At 42.0% G+C, this 19,542-nt stretch overlaps 1 protein-coding gene across 6 annotated transcripts in view; it reads right to left on the bottom strand.

Moving 5' to 3' along the window:
- Positions 1-9,051, bottom strand: part of CHD9 (chromodomain helicase DNA binding protein 9) — a 104,891-nt gene extending 95,840 nt beyond the window's left edge. For 5 of the 6 annotated variants that reach the window (XM_067302579.1, XM_067302582.1, XM_067302583.1 and 2 more), the window contains exons 1-2: positions 9,008-9,051; positions 1,043-1,123 (exon numbers count right to left, since the gene is read on the bottom strand). The gene's annotated coding sequence lies outside the window, so the exon portion shown is untranslated. The other variant, XM_067302580.1, reaches the window with a different exon arrangement.
- Positions 9,052-19,542: the final 10,491 nt, after the last annotated feature.

Here is a 19,542-nt window from a genome sequence, read left to right as displayed (position 1 = left end):
TTCAGATGTTTGAATACTTCAAACTCAGGTATTTGGCAGATATCATAAGAAGAACACCAGAATTGATGCATTATCACCAGTAGCCACGATTTTACAAGTGGCAGATAAATGAGCAACCAAATTTTTGTAGGATCACTGAAAAAAGAAGAAAGCAAAAAAAAACAAACCAAACCAAACAGCCTCTACAAACCTCTAAGATAGAGTCTGTGCCAGAGTACTTCAAGTTTTAGGACAACTTTAAGGCTCTAGTATAAGGACCAGAACCAAAAATGAAACGAGGTTTTAGGGTTAGGTTTTAAACTCATCAATACAAAAAGCCCTGTATATTAAATGAACATTTTATTTTTTAAAAAGCAGAAGCAAAGCTTCTGTGATTACCTAGCAACAGACATACTTGCCAACAGTAACTGACACTGCCTTTCTAGGGGAGTGCACTTATGGCAGTTTTACCCTACTCCTCCCCTCGCCATACTAGGTAAAGGAGCTCAACTTCTCTTTTAATCTAAAAGAAGCTCCAAAACATTACACAGTTTAAGGGAAAATGGGGAAGGAGGGGTGGGGACGTGGGAAAGTGGGGAGTAAACCCTTCTAGGGCATTTGTGTGTGTGTGGGGGGGAATGTCAAATGGAGCTCCCATCCCATGAAAGTCCTCTTCCCATCCAGAAGTTAGAGTCAAGTTTTAAATTATTTAACTGTCAAGAATTATGTAGCATTTCAATACACTTTATAATTCCTAAACTTCTCTTTAATTAATAGCTATTTGTTGAATAAAGTTAAAATATTAAGGTTTTACAATATACAAATTAACAGAATAGGTACATTCAAAATTTATTTTAATTAAAAATTTTTTTTGAAAACTTGCAACCAAGTATTCTCCCTCAGTTGCAAAATTTCAGCATAAAAAAAAAGAAACCTAATTCACTTGTGCCTACCATACAATACAAACACTATCTTACGCTCTCTGCTATCTGAAATTTAGCTGTCCTTCCTGAAATGTATTCTGTCAATACCTCAAAAGAATCAGGAAAAAGATGATTCTTACTCTTAAGACCAATGGAGTCCACTTGCTTGAACAGCTTCCAATATGGAGACAACTGTGGAGAACTTACAAGTTTGAAAAACCCTATGTCGAAAAGAAGAAAAAACATATATAACTAAACACACATTGACCAGATCTATTGTATACATTTAATGGCAAAATATAAGAGAAATTTCATACACCACTGATGATTATACCAAGTGGCAAAGAGAAATACAAACAAAAGCAGCTAAAAGCTTAAGATGAAAAATGGAATCTATATTCATAGCTTCTCAGATAAGCTATATTACGCTCTGTCTTTTAATTACATATATACATATGCATTAAATGCAATATGGTAAAAAAAAAAAAAAAATCTGTAAAGCCTCCCTGGTTGATACATAGCCTTAATGTTTGTTTTTAAGTTTTGAATTGGGAAAATTCACTGATAAACAAGAAAGCTTGTATTTTATCAGGTGGAAACAGAATTAAATTTGTCACAAACATGTCTGGATAAATACATACTAAACTATCTCTGAACCTTTTTTAAAAATAATCTTCCACTGGCCAACTAACGTAGTCTCTTCATAAAACACTGAAAGAAAAAGATGCATTTCCTTAAATGCACATTGATTCCCTTAGTTCTGAACAAAAAAAAATTTCTCATTTTGTACATGAAAATGCAAAATTTAATACACAGTGCAACAGGAAATAAGCTATTCATTTTAATCAGTCTGGGATAACCACTTTCTATTTCTTAAAACACGATCTTAAATATAACAAAACAACTTATTTAGTTTTATACAAAGTCCTTGTGTGCATTTAGGCAAATGTATCTTAGAAAATTTAGCAGCAGTTAAGAAGTTACTGTTTTCAACTACCTTGTTCACCTCTGCCAAAGGTTACTGCCCTGAAAGCACAATATGCAAAACAAAACGTGTATATGTGCCTCAGCTGCCTCAGTGCACAGCCTCTCACTTCAGTTTCAACCCATCATCTTGGCAGTTTAAACTATCCCATTAAACCCTGCACTGAAATGGCTGAGGTGTACACATATATTCCATTTTCTCATTTCTGTTTTGTTGGCAATAAATTCCAATAAGGGAACAATAATAAAGCAGCTAGGGACAATGACAACATCTTAATTTGCTATAACTGTCTGTGAACTAGAAGAATATCAAAGTTTGGACAATCTTCTTGTAAAGAACATAAGTTTAGGCCTTTTTGTTAGATTGAACACTTCTTTTTAACCACTAAATCTTTTCCTAGAAATGTTTATTTCAATGTAAAAAGGCTAGTTAACAAACTAGTTAAATAAACCTAATTTATTCAAGAGTAATTACGGAAGGTGTTAATCTAAGTTTTCAAAAACAGTAAGGAAATCCACAGATTTTGTTGCAAGACTGCTGAAGGAAGCTATACAAGTAACTGGTTCTGCTTTTTCAACATTATTGTCATTTTGCTCCTCCAAAGCATACCTGTGAAATCTTACATAAATTTCACAGCTTCAAAGAGTTGTTGATTATTTTTCTAATAAAGATCAATGGCATTTCCCAATTCCCTTATCTTCAGGGAAATTTTGAAAATCACTGTGAAAAACTACCTTTTTCTTTAAGAGATCTGCCCACAAATCTTAGCATGCCTGTACAGAATATGAATGGCTCTTTTTATTCTCTTTACTTCTCTAAGAGTGAAAATAGCAGATATAGTGTTTTAGGTACGTTTTATAATTTACAGTTTACTTCTGGTCGTTAGTTCTGTCATAAACTTCAGCAATACACCTTAAATTAGACCTAAAAAAACTGCTTCTGAAGTCCAATATCTTTCCTGAGCAATTACACTGAAGTAAGATGCAGAGAAACATTCACTTTGAAAACCAGAAAAAAGCCTTCTCATTTTCACATGTGGCCTAAAACAAGATTTCATTATAAACCTTCAGAGACAAAACACAGCCTAGCCCTCTTTCAACTCACTATCTGATAATACACTAATTTCCAGCAATTCTCATGGTCTAGTCTGATGAGCAACTTGGTAAACTACTGAAAGCTGTGTGATAGTTTTCTGAGCAGCATTAATTTTACGACCTGGAACTACCAACTAGAACAACGCAAAGCGTTTGACAGATGACTATGTACCACGTGGGCTATGGGCATAGACCAACAGCACTGAAGACGTGACACTCAGAGAAGTCTCTCCTGAGAAAATTTAGGGGGGGGGGAAAAAAAGCAGCACAATTTCAAGTCTTAATACAACCAGATTAGGATACCACAAGACTCCTCTACTGAACAGAACATGTTCAGACTTCCACATTACATTAACTGGCCTAAAGAGTTTCATGTACAAAAGTCTACGCCTTTTGGAGAGAAGGCCACATACAACTTTTCTAACTTGTAAAAGACCATTTCTAAGGAAATCTGATATGAAGTTTCTCAAAACAGTCTCTCCCAAACACAAGCAATGCAAGACATTCCAAGTTTGTGACTTGTTTAATACTCTTCTTTGCCTAAATTAAGACATCAATTAAAACTGACAGTATCTCAAGCAAAACAAAATTTATCACCTTATTTCATTGTTTCAGCAAACTTGGGATGTGTTACTGAACTCACCCGCAACAGGAGTCACAGATTCCAGACTTCTACTTTAACATCAGTCCTCTGTCACAAGCCTGACAAAGCAGACTTTTAAAAAACTTCTCCTAGTTAAATGGAGGCAATACTCACCTATCTTTCAAGGGTACCTAAGAATTAATTCTTAAAATCTTCCCTCAAAATCTAGTTCTGAACCTAAGTTTTAAAACCAACAAAAAATACTTTGGAAAAATATTTGTTGAAACCAACAACGCATGCATGATACGGACTAAGGTCCATTCTCTTATCTAATACTGTTTTTAACGTTGATGGAAGCCACTAACTACATTGTTTTTAGTTGTATTGTAGTAAAGCCAAAAACATAACTGATGTCATTCTTGGATTCCTCCTAACATATAGGACGCTAGAGGTGAAGATTTTTATGTCATTATTACACAGATTAAATCTTCCTGAAGCTTACAGACTTCTTTACTGGGGTGTTAATAACATTAAAAATAATAAAATTGTTTACTGTTCAAAAGACATTTTCAGGATAGATTTTGGGAGAATTCCTGAATTTCAGTGACTAATGGAAAAAACTGAAGCTTCTAACACTGCTCATGCAGCACAAGGAAAAGTGCCCAAGAACACATTGCAGAAGGAAATCATTTGGTAACCAGAGTTACTAAATTTTCTAATATGACTCAGATAAAGAACAAAGTTAAAATTATTATTTGACTTCAGAAAAAGGAAGAGATTGGCTTTTCATCTTCTGGCAAGTTTTAACTGCTGATTTAAGATTAAAACAAATATGTATCTTTAAAAAACAACACAGTTCTTTTAAGAAACAAACATGAGTGTACACTAGTGGCCTACAGACATTAATACTTGACATCTCTTTGGGAATTTGTGTGAATCAAGCTTAAGATCTCAATGCACGTGCTCACTGGCATATGGCACATCATGCCAACATATTTTGGCTGAATTCTGAGTTAAAAAACACAAACAAACAAAAAAAACCCTACCTCCTCCCAACCTCAATCTTGTTTCTTGCAGTTTAATACTGAACATAATGTAAAGGCAGCACTGAAAGGGAAACTCAGTCTAAGTTGCTGCCAGAAGTAATGTTTTACTTGATCACTAAAGCTTCTCCTAAAAGGTAGCTTGTAGCCATCTAAATATTTATATATATAGTATGTATTATTACTAAGATGCTAACATTTCTGAAGTAAAACTATAGCTTCACTAGTCACATTGTTGTTAGAAAGTGATTTACAGCTGGTCTGCAAGTTTTCAACTTTGCAGTTCCTTCAAAACATGGCCATTGCAAACAACATATACTTTGTATGCAATATTTAAGAAATACTGCTTAAAAATGATCTCTCCTCCTCACACTATTGTGAATAAGAAAGTCCCATGTTCAGTCTCTTTGACTTCGGGCCAGCTCTCTTGCATTTATGAATTGACTAGCCAGATAAAAATCTGGCACTCCTGCTACTCCTGCATCCAAAGAAAGAGCTGCAAACCCTTATGGGGTAGTTGCATCAGCAAAGGAATTACATCTTAGCATCACAGCTTTCTTTTGCTAAAGGGGAGAGAGGATATTTCAGCAACCCTCTAAAACAGTTTCAATAATGCTGAGTTGCTAACTATCAGTTCTTAAACGTTTGGCTTAATACAGAGACAGTTTCTCCACCACACATTTACGGATATGCAGATGCATTGCATTCCTGAAGCGCTGTTTCTAGCTAGAGGAAAATCAGTAGAAAATGGAATGAGAGTATACTGTATAAGCCTGACAGAGTGCAAGATTTTTAAACGTCTATTAAGCACACTGCTCCTTAGTTTGCTAGGACAGAGACCATAAAAAGAACAAATAAATACAGGTCAGTGGAAGAATAGAAAGCATCCAAAAAAACTAGTTCAGTTAAAAAAGAAATTGAATGTTAGCAGTTACCCAATTTTAGTTCAACTCAGAAAAATATTTGAACTGGATGATTTATGAACATAAGTAGCAAAATTTCCTGAGTATTTAGTTTATATACAGTACTGAAAGAACTGCAAGCTAGAGTTGAGTGGGACCACACCATCTGACTATGTCAGATCCAACTTCTTATCCCAAACTGCGTTATATCAAATCAATATCGAACTAAGATAACAGTCCAGTGTTTAGACACTTATTTCTACAAGACTGAAATATAGGGAAGAAAAATGTATCGTTAGGAATCCCGACTAATAAAATATATGTATAATTGTCCAGACTACCTTTATTTTTGAAGTATGCAAAGGACAAATATAATTTTTGTGAAAATTTGTTTTGTAAAATTGTAATGTACACTGAAAACTTCCAACTGGCCCTATAAAGCAAGCAAGAATAAAAGTGTAACTATTTACTTTATAGGTTGCATGAACAAAGCAATTTTGAACAACCATGTCAATCTTTTTGTTTTAACCCACCTCCATCACCAATTTGTCTCTCACAGAAGGAAACAATGAACAACATCTGTTTTAGGGCTTCTACAGTCTCTTAGTAGTTGTTCAAGTCGTACATCTTTTGGATAGCATCACTAAAAATACTTCTTGAAAAAAAAAAAAAATCACACTGTGCTTTCATCAACACTTCTCTATGACCGAATTCTTGGACTAATCTTCAGGAGCATTCAACACCAGCAGCTCATGTGAAATGAGTAGATGCCGAGATTCCTCACCAGACTTGAAAAATTACAAGACTTTTTAGTTCTTTTGCCAGTAAAAGTGACAGCTTTAATCTGAGGGAGATAAGTTAACACATCTTCACCATGAAGAGCAGCATAAATTCTTATAAACTGAACTACTTGCTTAAACACTAAATGTGAACACATGAATAAATTTGCACAAAGTAAACTAGGAACTTTAGGTAGAATAGTGACACAATGTAACTACCTATATGCTTGCCCTTATCATATAATAAATCCAAAGTAAGTTGATGTAGCTTACTCATCAATGAAAAAAGAGAAAACTATCTCACATTTACTTTGTTAGAGAGTTCACAGTGGGCAGTAACCAGAAAGTTGCTGGTATATGTAGTTCACATCCTACCTTAGTTCCCACTACTTTCTTTGTGTGTCCTTGACTCATACATAGGGCAGGGCACACAATTCCCTGGATTAGTTAACTTTCACGAACATGTATATTGTTTTTTGCTTGGACAAAATTGGGTCCTTGGTGTTTTTGAAGCCCCATGTGCCAGAGGCAGGAACAATGAAAAAGTCATCTTTAAGCCTGAAAGAAGAAATATATTAGTGCCTAGTGCAGGGGGAGGTGTTTGACAGAAACTTTGTGAGTATCTAAAAAAAAAAAAAAAAAAAAAAAAAAAAAAATCAGAAAACCACTAATTGCTATTCATTCTTTAACAGTTCACAAACTACAAGATAGAAATCATTAGATTTAAAATATTTTCCATGTGAAAGCAACTGGCAAAAAGATCACTAGGTACAAAAAAAAAAGTCAAGACTCAGGTAAAAATCCAGATATTGCTCAAAAATGACTGAATGTTAACATTCTGCCTAGAATGCTTAACATATTTCTATTTGCATGCAATCATTTATAACCAAAATAAGGTGAAATAATGATTTTGCCTCACACCTACCAAATGGGAACTTGATGGTGTTGAATGACACATTTAAAAAGGGATGAACAAAGCTCTTATTACTGATGAGCCCAGTTCTCTTGAGAGATGACAATTATTGTTTATGGCTACGTCACACAAAGTCTCAAAAACAGACACAAGAGGAAAACTAGAAGCTTTCTCTCTTTATACTGATTTCTGCTTTGTCCCTTATGAGCACGCACGACAGCATGCTCAGATCTCTTCTACGTAAGGGAGAGAAACAGATCTATATTTCTTCATACTGTTGAAGTTAAGCAACTTTCACACACTGAAAGAAGTTTTTAGTTGCTAGAGATTCAGGGCACTTATGCAAAGACAGTGAGGAGTGCAAAAAATTTCTTAAAAACTGAAAGCTCATATATCAGCCTCAGTGTCCAAGGTATACAACTGAACGAGAGACTTCTGGAGTCTCTTCATGTACTTTTTCTCCCTGCCCATAAAAATTTGTGTGAAAAGGGAATGAAGAAGTTATCACATCTGTTTTAAGCAGGTCATTTTGCCTCAGCAGGAAATAGCATAATCTGTTCACTTTGGTAGAATAAAGATGCATGCCATCCACCCACCCAATGCAGCATACGTAGAGTACCAGGCTAACCTCAGAAACCCTCTACTCGTCATCCCAGAAGGAAGACAGCTTGCAGTCCCTACCTGCAGCATGCTAGTCGAGAAATCCCAACCTCGTACTCCCACACCCACATCCCTTTTCAAGCCTCCACTGGCGCAGCAGGAGCCTCCCGCCGCGCGCTGCTGGGTCTCCTCACTCCGAGCCCCTTGCAGCCGGCGAACAGCAGACCGCATGGCCGTCGCCGTCTCCATGAAGGTGCCTCCCCCAGCGCCGTCCCCTCCACAGCCCTTCCCCGGCTCCCACATCCTCCGCTGTCAGGGATCCAAGCCAGCGCGCCGCCAGCCGCGGCTCCGCTTTTCCCACCGCTTCGCCTGACCCGGGGAATTATTTTAATTCCCCCCCTGCCCACCTCCGTCTTCGCGCACGGGGAGGAACCAGCTCCCGCACCACCACGTCCCCCCCGGCCGGCAGGGGCCCGGGGCAGCGGCACATCCCGCCCCGCGCCCGGCCCCGTCCTGCCCCGCCGCCCGCGGCGAGGGAAGCGGCCTCCGCCTCCCGCGGGCTGCGGCCGGCCCGGCCCCCGCGCCCGCCATCTGCCCACCTGCGGGAGGCCGGGGGAGGGGACGTGCCTGGCCGCCCGGGGAGGCCCCCCCTAAACTTTCCCTCCCCGGGGCAGCCCCGGCCTCGCCTCGCCCCGCCGCCCGCCGCCGCGGGAGCCGCATCCCGGGGGCGCCGCCGCCGCCGCCTCCATCCCGCCCCCCCGGGAAGCGCCTCCCGCCGCCGCCGCCGCCGCCGCCGAGGTGCGAGGCAGCGGCAGGAGCCCCCGGGGCCGGCGGGGGGCGGAAGCGGGGCGAGCGGCGGCGGCGAGCAGCAGCAGGCCGCGCCGCGCCGTGCCCGGGCGGCGGGAGGGCCGCGGGCGAGCCGGGGCCGGCCGGCGCCGCCGGCACCTGGAGCGCGGCCTGCTCCGGAGGCGGCGGGCAGCGCCCGGCCCCTCGCACGTACTCACCGCCGGGTTCGCCATTACGCGGCGGCGCCCGGGGCCGCCGGGGGAGGCGGCGGGGGGGGGGGTGCCCCGCGCCTGACAGCTCCGCGCCGGGCGGCCTCGGGCAGGCGCGGCGGCGGCAGCGGCGGCGGCTTCCCCTCCCCCCTCGGGGATTCCCCCGCCCCCCCGGGCGCCCAGGCAGCCGCTGGCCGGGGGCGGCACTTACCGGGCGGCCCAGGCCGGCGGCTCCCCCTGCTCCCGCCGCCCACCCCGGCGGGAGGCGGCCGGGCTGCGGGCGAAGTTTCACTCGCTCCGCGCCGCGACCCCGGCGGCCCCAGCGCACCCGCGGGGACGGGCTGGGGGGCGCATTTGCATATTTGTCACCCCCGCGCTGATTGGCCGCCCGCGCGGGGGCCGCCGCCGCTCGCTGACAAGGCGCTTCTGGAGGGAGGGCAGGCGGGCGCGCGGGGCCGGGGCGTGCGCGCGGCGGCGGCGCGGAGGGCGGGCAGAGCCCGCGAGCAGGGGAAGGGGCGTGCGCGGGGGCGGGCAGTGCGCGGGGGGCGGGCAGGGGAAGCGGGAGCGTGCGAATTTCCTCCGCGAGCCGCCGTCACCTCGCGCCGCAGCCCCCGGGGGAGGGCGCAGCCCTGGGCGGGGGGGCGCCGCGGAGCGGATAAGATGGTGCGCGAGGGGAGGGCCGAGCCGATCCAACATGGCCCCCTCGGCTGGCAGAAGCCAATCGCGGGCGCGCTTACTCCCGAGGCGCCCGCGGAGGCCAGGCCGGGCCCGGGGTGCCGGGCAGGCCGCGGCGGCGGCGGACTTCCCCGCGCAAGGACGGCGCGGGGCCCCGGCCGCCGCCGCTTCCCCGAGGGCGAGGCGGGCGCGGCAGGCTGCGGCGGGGCGGCCCCTGCGCGGCCGGGCCGGGCCGCGGCGCCGCTTCTCCGTCAGAGGCCGCGCGCGCACCCGCTTGCGTCTGTTAAAAGCCCTGTTAAAAGGCCGCTGCTCGCGTCGGCGGGGAGCAGCTCCGCCGGCGGCCCAGCGAGCTCCTCCGGGGGCAGCGAGCCCCTGCGGCCGGCAGCTGGCTCGGGTGGCCGCTGAGGGCCTCGGGCGCCCCGAGGGAACCGCCCGGGCATCGTGGCCCTTCGGAAAGGGCTCCAGTGCGCTGCCACAGCACCGGGTTCTGCAAGCGTGACGAGGTTACATATTTCCCTTGCTTTTCACCTAGTATGTTTTTAAAATCATATACAGCAAAGTGTCTTAAAGGCCCATTATTGACTCAGAGACCAAAATTTAGAAGTAGCAGTTGATGAAGAAAGCACTTTATGTTCACATTATCAAGAAAAAAAAATCCCACACACCACTCTAGAAGTGTTGAAGGACACATCTCTGTTCCAGGACCCTTCCTCGTGAGGGCCATTTCCCCATAGCAGAAGGCTCTGTTCACTAAGAAGTGAACTTACAGCATGGTTGAAAGCTTAGGGGGGTGATGAGGGGAGGGAGGAAATAACTGGAAGGGCTCCTTTGCCAATTTGTAGAGACATAGAAAAACACTCTTCAGGTGAGCAGTTATGTAACTCCCACAGCTAGAAAGACTGGTTGACCTCAGGACTAAGTGCAGCAGTGTCAGCATGCAAGAGAATTCCTGATCAGAAATATCTGCACTTATGTGTTATGCCTGGGATGACTATATCCATATGAGAAATCATAGCCTAAGGCTCCTCATATAGTCAGCTAGGAGAGAACTAGGGTCACACCTCCAGTTCTCTCCAGCCTGTTACTTCTTTATTTAGAATATATTTTAAGATGAGGGTTGATTATCACACCCAGTATCAGGCTTATGGTGCCTCTCATGTGCTGAATTATTTACTGCAATACATGATTTAATTGACTTCAGGGTTTCTAAATAGTCAATTAAGGTTCTTTAGATGCAAGTGTAAGACATGTTCCTATTCTCTATTAGTTCAGAAAACAACCCTTTAAGCAAGATGCTTCAGTGTTTTAGCTTTACATGCATGCACACGCACACACACACACACAAATCCTTCATAGCTAAAACTTCAATCTTGATCTCTCAGGCTGTCTAGAAAGACTACCATGAACTGTTTCATTAAAGTTTCTATGCTAACAAACTCTCTTTTAGCTAGCTCTGTAGTTCCCTCCCCTATTGCTTTTTCTCTCACTAATGTTAGAGAGCAACTTCAGAAAATGAACATACCTGTTGTCTTTCTCTCAGAAGTTTCTAAAAGGCAAGGCTTATATCTCTACTGAGCTAACCTGCATACAAAAATAAGTAAGCACTTTCATGGGAGAAAGACAGTCTTTATCCTTTTATTACAATTTCATGTTGGCATTAGCCAGCCAATGGTAGTACTTCCTTAATAAAGCTATCAACACTATTACAATTGTTGTGAAGTGCTCTCAGCTGTAGATAGTGTGAACGATAATGTCATAGGTTGAAAGTACAGGCTTAAAATGATAAATCACATGAATGACTGAGAATAGGATCATGGAACTGGTTATTTTGTGCTCAAAAGAGCACTGAATCTCATGAACACTTAGTGTCTGGATGGATGCTATCAGAAGAAAACAAATTGTTCAAGCATACATAATTAAATCTAGAATTTTGTTTTGGGTTTCATTTTCTTAAAAATGTCAACATCTCATCAGTTTCAGAGAATACTTGTAAAGCTTTTATACAGTGTTAAATTTTCCTTCTAAACTGCCACTTCATATCATCATCCAGAAATCCTACTGTTATTTCAAACAATCATAATCTTAGTGGGTTTTATAGATTTCAAGATGTTTGTTTTCTCAGCACCACTAGTTCTGCACAATGTAATTATACTTCTTTGATTTATTGTAACATATATAGATGACTTCTAAAATGTTGAGTTTGGTAAGGGTGGAAGAATACTGGTGTCCCTCCCCTTTGTTCTATCAGTGTTTCCCTTTAGATCTCTTAGTCTAGGACAGTGCGTGTTCTTGACTCCCATAGAAGTATAACAATTTATTCTGCCTTAAAACTTACCACTTGTAAGGGACTTCACACTGTCGGCTATAGAGGGAGAAATCCTATGCTCCTCAAAACAAGGACACTCATCCTTTATCCTGCTGTGGGTGTGGGATAAAATTTCCCAAGAAAAAAACAGTTGCTGCACTTGCCTGGTTTCCTGTACTTTGATTATCCATGGAAGTTGCTGCAGGGTTATTGAGGTCAGGGCTGGAATGAAGTTCACATGCACTGAATCAGCTGCTGAGATTCTCTTGTTGCCACAGGGTCTGCTTTGATCCCTCTCAGTTACCACTCTGTGTGACTTAGCAAAGCAACGAGCGGCTGTCTGCAGAGGTTGCTGCTGTTGGAGCAGCTCTTTGTAGACACGCTCTGGAAGCCTGGTGGGGACCTGTGGTGCAGGTGGAGACGGCCCGGTTTGCCGTTGCTGAAGAGTTTTGGCTGCTTGCCTCTACAACCTGCTGGATGAACGCGGAGCAAAACACTTTCGCTAGATTATTTTGGGAGCCATTAACAAATCTGCTAGGGGAGGGTAAGCTCACGTCATTTTACCTCTGAATACATTTACAGTCCTAGGTTCCTGTACAGTTCAAACTGGGGAGCTCTACTTTGTGTTGTGCAACTGGCTGGCAGTTTATAGGTTTGTTTGATCTGGAAGGTACCCTGGAACTCCTGCAAGGAACAGCTATACTGTACACCTGCAGATGTGAAACAGTGCAGACGTGAAATAAGTATGTGGAAGCAGATGGTTTCTCTCATGGCCTTGCAGAGGCAGATGTAAACCAGGGTGCGGTTATAAATCATTTTAGAGTAGGACAGAATTTAATTCCTTTGACTCTATGAGTGGGAATGACTAGCTCCAGTGCTCTGTATCAGAAAAAGAAGATGGAAGATGGAGTATAAACCTACCTTGTCATAAATAACCACAAATAAAAGTTTGATTGCTAAGTATATTTGCAAGTAGTCCATTTTGTGAGGTAGAAATCTCTTGGCAGCTAGGACATTATGCTCTCAAAGCAATGTGTCCTAAGAGTTTACCTGGCAGGTGGAAACTACTGATGTAAATTGGATAAACCTGCAGTTAGGATGTCAAAATGCTGATTTCCAAAATTGCTTCCATTGCAGTCTCCTCAGACACCTACATATGTAGTTTGACTGTCTGCTTGCCACAGTGACAGAGTACACTGCTAATTGATAAAGCCATAGCGGTAGTAGTAAACCGAAGGTCCATCATGAAGTAGCATGAAATGAGAGTGTTTTTAATCTGAATTTATTTAAAAATTATTTTTGCCTGAATCATATTTCCATTAAGATATTTTTAAAGCCTGTGTTTTGGGATATTGTGGTTTTTGACAAAGAGTAGCTATGTTGTTTTTTGAGACAACCGGATATTTTTCACCTGTGGGTGGGCGGCGGTGCCGAGCTGGGGTTGTCGTGGCCAGGTGGAGCACAGGTGTGAGCAGCAGGTGCCTCTGCTCCGGCCTCAAGGGCCATGTGGCCCTTCCTCTTGTGAGGGGTGTCCTGTGGTGGCTCTGGGGTGAGTGGCTGTGTGTGGAGGAGCTTCTGAGGGAGAAGAAGGATGGAGATAACTAGAAAAAACAGGTAAGAGCTTTCCTTGTTAAAGTAGGAGGATGTTAGAGATTTTGTGTTATTTTTGAAGACTGGAAGAAGTCTGAAGGAGGCTTAAATAGTCTGAATGTAAGGGTGAGTGTTTTGGATCACGTTACTAGACTAGATGCTGAAAGTGTGTGGAGTAATTAGAGCTGTATTTTATGGTGTTTTTCTTTACTGTTTTATTTCTAATTCTTTCCTCTTTCTGTTAAGTGAAAATGATGGATATGGTGCTACTTGAGTTTGAAGAGAGAGCTTAGAGTAAATCCAGTATTCTGCTGGAAGTCTTGTGTTGTTGAAAACTCTTTCCTAGAATTGACTTACAGTAAGACTAAGTATTTATATTTCTCATCTGTGGGTTGGTTTTAAAAGCAAGTAGAGTTGGAAAAGGAGTCAATAACTGTTCCTCAGCCTTGGGTAAAATTCTAGGATGTTCTTAAGCAAAGATAAAGTCTCCTTTCCTAGGAGGAGAAAGGAGGGCAAAAGCATATGAAGGATTCCAAGTATTTTTTTTTTTTGCCTCTTCTGGTGGCGGCTAGCCCCTGACTGCAAGGTGATAATGAGCCTCGCTCCAGAACCATGTTCTGTTCTTTGCTTTTGTTTTCCTGTGCTTCTCCATGTGGTAGCAGAATGTGCAAAGAGCTCCTTTTGGGTGCTGTGAAAACCAGAAAGCCTGCTGGAAGGGATATTTGAGTAGTAACAGCTACAGGGTTTTCTTTCTGAAGATGAGTAAAGGATGAATGGTAACTTCTAGTGCTAGGTGAGGTTCTTTGGCCCTCTTCGTCATGTGAAAGTGGTAAGCATTTACTGTAGATAGGAAAATGGGATACACCTTAAGGATTGCAAACCTCTGGTAAAAGCTTGGGAAGGAGGGGGGAAAAGGGCAGTGCCAAGGTGCAGCTTTAAGTAAATCTGAATAGTAGGAAGGGAAACAGTTCAGCCTAGGTAAAAAGAAGGTTAGAAACTCTCCAGGTAGTTTGAATGCACAAAATAAGGTGCAAGAGTCATTTGGGCTTCTGCTTGATGTTACTAACTTGTCAGCTACTGTCTTCTGGAGCGTAGTAGGGAAGGAACCCTGTTGTTCTTGACTGTAACTAGCCTTGTTAACCTATAAATAGGGTTCCTAAATGTAACTAATAGGCTTATAGTACTCTCTTTGCAGCTTCACTAAGCTTGTTAGAGTTCCAGCCCTTCTGGACTGTTCCTTGCAGTCCAAATCTGGTTGTAAAAACAAATGGTATTCTTCTGGCCTCTTGAAAAGTTGTCATGAAATGTACTAACTCATGAGTACTGGTATGATCTATGTACTGGGTTCCAGTAGGCACCTCTGAAAACTCAGCCTGGATTATTATTTATAAAACATAGATATTCACATTAATTTGCATAGTGTCATCAACTGTAAGCAGCATATCAAGTAAACCCTAAAATGTCAAGTTTTAATGCACTCCGTTGGTTAAAAAACCCTGTTTTTCCTGTCTTTGTGAGTTTTATTACCAAAAAACAAACAACAAGCTGCTAATGCTCAGTATACCACATTTTATTCTTAAGTCCCCTTTATTCTTTCTATAATACTAGAACAATGAAATAAACTCTGGAAGTTACTTGACTTCTGTCATATAGTGCCATATTTCAATGCAGCACGGTGCAGTGTTGCCTCTAGAGAGTCCTGTTGTCACAGAAAGATGTTTGAAGATTTTGGACCTGATACGTTAGCTGTATGTGTGAGACAAATTCCTTTATCTGACGTGAACTGATATAGCAGTGCATGCTTGAGCAGTATAAACTGGTGCTCAAAACTTGAGATGTGCAAGACTTAACTTTTCCTTATTAAGTGTAGCAAGCTTCTGCTGCCCCCTCGTGGTGTTTAAATAGATAAATTTTTGCTCTGAAGCTATTCTAACATTAACTTTCCTTTAAAGCTGTATTCTCAGTTGCCAGTAAGCTTAAAACATCTTTATTTTGGTAGGCAAGAGTGTCTAAAGTTACAGTATGTGAATTATTGTTCTATGATAAAATGACTAGATTTGTGGATGATGGGAGAGCAGTGCATGTTATTTACCTCAACTTTAGCAAGGCTTTTGACACCATCTCCTACAATATTCCTATATTTAAGTTAGGATTTTATGGTCTGGGTGGATGGACAGCTAGATGAGTGAAAAACTGGTTGGTTGGTCGGACTCAGAGAGTGGTTAATGAATTGTACTTTACACGGGTGCAGCTAACAAAGCCACAGGCTCTGTACTGGAACTAGTCCTGTGTAATACTTTACCTGTTACTTGGAGAAGGTGACAGCTAAATTTGCAGCTGACTGCAAATTGATGGGCTGCTTAGTTGATGCCTGCAGTGGTGGGGCTGCCATTCAGAGATGTACATGGGCTGGAGAACTGACAGGAACTTGCTTTCCTGAAGTTTTATTTTTAATATCAATGAATGTCTTCGGAAATCTCCTAAGCTAGTCTTTAGCATGTTCAGAAACTTGTTTTATAAACCTAAATGATATAACATGCTAAACGAACTATTCAATGAGGTGTCTGACCATACAGATGTGGATTACTGTAGGTTTACTGGTAAAATTTGTAATTAAATTAGGAAGTGGTGATGCAGTCTCTTGTCAGTGTTGACTTTAGTAAATCAACTTCACTACTGCGCTGAGGCAGCTAAGGTAATGGCTAAGTAATCACGTAATTAAAAGTGAGGCTGTGTTCTGTTTAATTCTGTATCACTAACATTAGGTTAAAACTTGTTTCAGACAGCCTTTAATATGAATTTTATTTTTTGATGTCCAAGTCATGCATTATATCATTAAACTGAACAGTCTTCCCTTTGCTTTTAACTCAACCCCGTGTATGCAGAAGCAAGATCTGCAGCGCATGATGTCTGAGAAGTAAGTTTGGTACTGTTTAAGCTTTGTCAGTGCCATATAGCTTATGTGGGTGGTGCCAATCATTTTGTGAGCTCTTAAGGTAGTGTGGCTTAACTGCTAATATTACTAACTGAATAAAGTGTAGTTGAACATTTAAAATATATGCACTGCAATAATCAACTTAGTCATCTGGCCTAGACCAGAAATCTTATTAGACTGTATAGTACATTTCCACAGATGTTACTTGTACCCTGCTGAAAACCCCATGGGGGACTTGGTAGTCAGGCAAAACCACTGAACATTGTCTTTAAGAAAGTTTTATACACTTGAAAGTTGGGGGAGGGGGAAGAGACTCAGTTAAATGATTAAGGAGTTCACTGGGTCTAAACAGCACAAAAATGTGTTCCCCTTCATCAGAACTTGGGGTCCTTCAGGCAGGCTCAGGTCTTCTGGCTGGTGCCAGTAGCAACAGGGTCCATAGCCTAGCATTTGAGGAGAGGCTCTTAAACTGATCTTTCAAAGCTGTAAATGGTTCCTGTTATCCTTTAACAGAGATTGGTGATACTGATAGGACCATTATGTGTATGCCAACTGGTTAGAATAATTGCTTGGGAGATCAAGTTTTACATCTGTGTGCCCCAAAATATCCCCTCTTGGGGCCTGGTTTAGGGTAGACTGTGTGGGATCCAGTTCTTCAGCCAAAGTGAGTTAGACAATCCCTGGTGAAACTAATGTCCTATAAGAGCAACATATGCAGGCTGCAGCAGTTCTGCCCCTCTGCAGTGCTAAAATTGTCCAAGAGGTAGCTAAAGGCTGAACAGAGATATGGCTGTCTGCCAGTGGTTTTAGCCTCTCTCAAGTGACTGCCTTTCTTTTATTGGGATTTTGAAGCAATTTGAACCCATGTGCCTGAATTCAGTTGAAATAATCTTTTTGGATCTGTGCCTGAACAAATGAAGTTTCTTTTGACACTAGCCAGGAGAGTCAAGGTCAAGTATTTAACAACTGCTTACAAGTTGATGAGTTCATGTAGTAAGATGAACTTAAAAACTGGTATGTCCTGTCTTGGGTTAGTCGTGTTAAGCTTTATTTCTGTGAAACTCCTTTAGCAGTCTTGAAGTGCAGGAATATGGCAAATCAAATATAAAGGAGTCTTAGCTTACCTTAAATGTTAGCTGTGGAAACCTTACTGAAACAATAATACGTGGGTTAACCTGGTGAAAGTTGTCTTTGTGTAATATGTGACACTTCCTGCATATGATAAACTAAACTTTTGCAAAAGAAATAAAGTTGAATCTGCTAGCAAAACATTGGCAAATAATATACTGTCACCTTTCAAAAAATTATTTTTAAACTGTACTTCCTAGGTTAACAGCATCAGTTACTGTTTCTGACCTTTCTGTGTCGTTGTCTAGTTTGTTTGCTATTGGTGCTGTACAACTTCACTGGATTTTCACATATTTGTAACTGATCTTGCAATTTTGTAATGCTGCAGAAGAAAAACTTCCCCACGGGATGGTGGGGAATGAAACTGCCAGTGTTCACTGAAAATAATATCTTAAATATTTGTTCTGTTTGACTAACCCTATCTTGCCTGTGCAGACTTCTATCACTGTCTTCTAATGCTTCCTCATAGATATCTGGTAGTCAGAATTGTGTTTTGGCTATACTAGACTTGATTGCTCAATGACTTTATTGCTTTTTGTCTCCGTACTACAAACTCTTCTCCTTCCTTTTTTTTTTTAACTTCCACCAATCATGAGAATGCTACAGTCCTGCCTGTCACTTGTAATTTTGGTTCTACTTGGACTTCTGTTTGTCACTGCATCTAGTGTGTACCTAAGGATCTCTTTCAAAAAAAAAAAAAAGGTGATTCTGCAGTTAGCTGACTTAGCTTGCTTTCACTTGTTCTTCCCTTCCATACTTTAGTCTGTTCAGTCCCATCCTCATCAATCTGACACCTATTAGATTCTTCTGTCAGTTGATCTGATAGTCCAGTGGAATGATTTTTTGGTGGGGGGGAAGGGCCCTGTTTATTTTTTCTGTTAGCTTGCTGCTGAACTGGTTTATGGTGGGTCTGGAGAGCACTTGTTCCTATCTCTTATTCAACAGACTTGTGGCTGAGCAGAAAGATTTGGAGATAGTATGACCTCCCCTTCCCAGCAGTGAGCTTTTAGGTATTATGGACCTGTGTGTTAAGTAGTCTCTCTAATTGATTCCAACACCCAAACTTTCTACTTCTCGCTGCTGTTTCAACAGGTTGCCTCACTCCTTTGGAAATGGAAAGTAATATCTGCGTCGTGATGGGTTCTCTGTAGGGTGTGCTGCTTCTTCTCTTTTGCCTCAAAGTCAAGTATTAAAGGCCTTTGACTGTTTATCCTTTTGCACTTGCTGTTAAGAATGCTACTTTCCATTAATTCATGATGCCAACCTCTAGCCTTATCTTAAATAAGAACATAAAGGTCCTGCGAGGTTTGAGGCAGAGCTTCCTGAAAAATTCAGACCTCTAGTGTCTCTAACTTCTATGCAGGCATTACAGAGAAACTTGATAATAGTGAAGCTTCTGAGGCATGAGCTACTACACTGACTGATGCTATATGTAACTGATTTCTTTGCCTCTTCCTCCAGTTCCCATCAGTCAAATCATCTAATACTTAAACTGTAGGATGGGCTTCTTGATGCGTAGGGGTTTCTTTAATACTTATTAAAACAGGTTGTGGTCCATGATAATGGCTTCAGGAGACTGGTGGTTGGTTTCTCTTGTTTAGAAGTTATGGAGGAATAAAGGAAATAATTTATTTCCTTTTCTGCTAAGCTTAATGGCTTTTAAATAGTCTTTCACTTTTATATGAGCATCTTTATCTGTTTCAGAATGGATAAAGAGGGTATATGTGTGTAGGAATAATCTTTTAATAAGCTGTCATACTTTTACAGGAAAAGTGAAGTTTGTAGAGTAAATGCTGTGCCACCCTCATAATATTACACCTGAAACTATTTCTGCAAAAATAAGATTTGACTGTTCACAAGAGGGCACTGCAATTTTACCTTTATGCATGTTATTGAGAGACATAAGTCTTTCAGTGAGAACTAGCAACAAGAAGGCAAATAATATTGTTGCTGTCCAGCCTCATTCATTTTAAACCAAACTCTTAGTGAAGATTACCAACTTTTTTTTAATAAACACAGAAACTAAAGTTTAAATTATTGGAATTAGTACAGGAAGGTGAGTGAAGAACTTTGACATGTCTTTTGGTCAGCTTCAGGGTCAAAGTAGTGTAGC

Source organism: Apteryx mantelli, chromosome 10, assembly GCF_036417845.1.
Source record: "Apteryx mantelli isolate bAptMan1 chromosome 10, bAptMan1.hap1, whole genome shotgun sequence".
NCBI classification, from domain to species: domain Eukaryota; kingdom Metazoa; phylum Chordata; class Aves; order Apterygiformes; family Apterygidae; genus Apteryx; species Apteryx mantelli.
Note: the sequence above shows the minus strand (reverse complement) of the source record. Positions and strands in the feature narration are given on the sequence as shown.